Below are 2,847 nucleotides of genomic sequence, written 5' to 3' on the forward strand. Positions count from 1 at the left end.
TAGTATTATTCATCAGTCATCAGTGCTTTTTAGTCTTCAGGCCAAAAGTGGTAGAGGAGATGGTGGCTGAAGAACCATGTGAGTGATTGATACCCCTTACCACTTTATCATTCATTCCTCTTCCCCTTATCTCACTTATGATATTAATAATAGAGAAGCAGTGTGGCTTAGCAGAAAGAGCATTGGTTTGGGAGTCAGAGGTCGTGGGTTCTAATCCCAGCTCCACCACTTGTCAGCTGTGTGACTGTGGGCAAGTCACTTAACTTGAGAAGCAGCGTGGCTCAGTGGAAAGAGCATGGGCTTTGGAGTCAGGGCTCATGAGTTCGAATCCCAGCTCTGCCACTTGTCGGCTGTGTGACTGTGGGCAAGTCACTTAACTTCTCTGTGCCTCAGTTCCCTCATCTGTAAAATGGGGATTAAGACTGTGAGCCCCACGTGGGACAACCTGATTCCCCTATGTCTACCCCAGCGCTTAGAACAGTGCTCGGCACATAGTAAGCGCTTAACAAATACCAACATTATTATTCTCAGGGCCTCAGTTACCTCATTTGTAAAATGGGAATTAAAACTGTGAGCCCCACATGGGACAAGCTGACGGCCTTGTATCTACCCCAGCACTTAGAATGGTTCTTGGCACATAGTAAGTGCTTAACTAATACCAATATTTATAATTTTTAAATAATAGTTATAATAATAATAATATTCATCTATCAGTCTATATCTCAGTCTATATCATTCTCAGTGATTGATGAGACAAATAAGAAAGAGGTACAGTGAATAGGTTGGCTTGAGAGAAGTGAAGCATGTGAGCAGGGTTGTAGTGGGTCAGGAAAAAGGGTAAGTAGTGGGGAGGTTTCCCCTCTCAGGGTTGCACCTGGAGAGTTTCCAATACTCTACCAGTCTTGACTAAGAGAGGGAGAATCAAGCGGAGGCCTAGACATTCCATTCCTAGCTTGGGCAGTGGCTAGCAAGTGGAAGACAATCTGCTACAAGTGAACAATTAGAATAAATGAGAAACATGTGTTCTGCATTTAGGAGTGACCTTAAAACTTCAAATTCTGTTTGAGCATAGGAAACAACTCAATTTCACATCGTTCAGATAGTACCAAAGGGAAATAATTCAAATATGGTTTCTGAGTTTGCTTTACTAATTTCACTCAGCATGACTTAGTGGAAAGAGCAGGGGCTTGGGAGTCAGAGGTCGTGGGTTCTAATCCCGACTCCGCCACTTGTCTGCTGTGTGACCTTGGGCAAGTCACTTAACTTCTCTGAACCTCAGTTATCTCATCTGTAAAAATGGGGATTAAAAAAATGTGAGCCCCACGTGGGACAATTTGATTATCCTGTATCTACCCCAGCGATGATCTGCACACAGTAAGTACTTAACAAATGCTATAATTATCATTTTATTTTTATCACTGAATAAGTATGCAATACTTTTTTATAGTATTGGTTAAGCCCTTACTATGTGCAAAGTCTTGTACTAAGTGCTGGGGCAGATACATTAATCAGGTAGACTCAGTTAGTATCATACAGGAGGGCTCACAGTCTAGTTCACAGGTATTAAAACTGAGACACAGAGAATTTAAGTAATTTGTCCAAGGTCACACAGGAGAGAAGTGGTGGAGTCAGGTTTAGGAGCCAGGACCACTGATTATCACGCCTGTACTCTTTCTACTAGGCAACACTGCTTCACTAGACCACTATGTATTTTGTTATTAATTCATTGGGAATCAGGCATGTGGAGAAGGGGAATCATTCCAATATTCTTTTTTATGGAATTCTAAGACACAGCAAATGATTTTATTTTACTGCTCATCTGAAACTTAAATGATTAAAAAAAAGTTTTATGTAACAAATATTTTTCCTTAGATGTATCTTGCCTTGTCTTATGCTGTCGAGTTGTTTCTGCCCCATAGCAACACGACAGACACATCTCTCCCAGAACGCCCCACTCTCCATCTGCAATCGTTCTGGTAGTGTATCCATAGAGTTTTATTGGTAAAAATACCGAAGTGGCTTACCATTGCCGCCTTCCACTCAGTAAACTTGAGTCTCCACACTTGACTCTCTCCCATGCCACTGCTGCCCAGTATGGGTGAGTTTTGACTTGTAGCAGATTGTCTTCCATTCATTAGCCACTGAACAAGCTAGGAATGGAACGGGCAGGCCCTGCTTGACTCTCCCTCCTGTAGCCGAGACTGGTAGAGTCCTGGAAACTCTTCAGGTGCAGCCCTGAGGGAGGACCATAAATGTATACAAATATGTAATATATAGTTACATTTTTCATTATTGAATAGAAAGTATGAATGATAAGATTATAAATATTATCTTATTTCAAATTAATTGGAACTAAGGTGATAGGGGCTATTCAGAATGCAGAATAAAAGATAGCATATCTTCCCAATCCTCCAGCAATCTAAGAGGCAAACAAGAGAGCAAATACGGAGGGAAAAAGTCTGTATCCAGAGTCCAGAATTCTAATTAGAGAGAAAAATGTGTTTTCAGAGAAACAAATTCCCTTTGAAATATACTTGGGTTTAAGATAAAATAAATGTGTTGTGTGGCATATGAAAAGGTTTGGTGGAACTGAAAACTTTTTTTTCCCAAAACTCTGGTCATTTGACAAAATTTAAACTCCCAATGGGTGTTGTTCTGCTACAATTGCTACATACAGAGCTATCTTTTTAAAAAAATAACTATAACTTTAAATTCACTTAAAATATCAATCATCAGGATTGTATTAGATATGTTCTCCTCTGATTCCAATAACTTTAGCCACATCATTTCTAAAATAATTTTCATAAATAAAATTCCACAAACCATTTTCCAAAACTATAGATCATT

The 2,847-nt window shown here is 39.7% G+C and overlaps 2 non-coding genes across 2 annotated transcripts; one reads left to right on the plus strand and one right to left on the minus strand.

Moving 5' to 3' along the window:
• The first annotated feature begins 856 nt into the window (after window positions 1-856).
• On the plus strand, window positions 857-994 carry LOC114811652. Its single transcript, XR_003759348.1, has one exon. It is a non-coding gene; the product is annotated as a small nucleolar RNA SNORA7 (small nucleolar RNA).
• Window positions 995-2,108: 1,114 nt separating this feature from the next.
• Window positions 2,109-2,247, minus strand: LOC114811846. Its single transcript, XR_003759542.1, has one exon. It is a non-coding gene; the product is annotated as a small nucleolar RNA SNORA7 (small nucleolar RNA).
• Window positions 2,248-2,847: the final 600 nt, after the last annotated feature.

This window comes from Ornithorhynchus anatinus, chromosome 4 (assembly GCF_004115215.2).
Source record: "Ornithorhynchus anatinus isolate Pmale09 chromosome 4, mOrnAna1.pri.v4, whole genome shotgun sequence".
NCBI lineage: Eukaryota > Metazoa > Chordata > Mammalia > Monotremata > Ornithorhynchidae > Ornithorhynchus > Ornithorhynchus anatinus.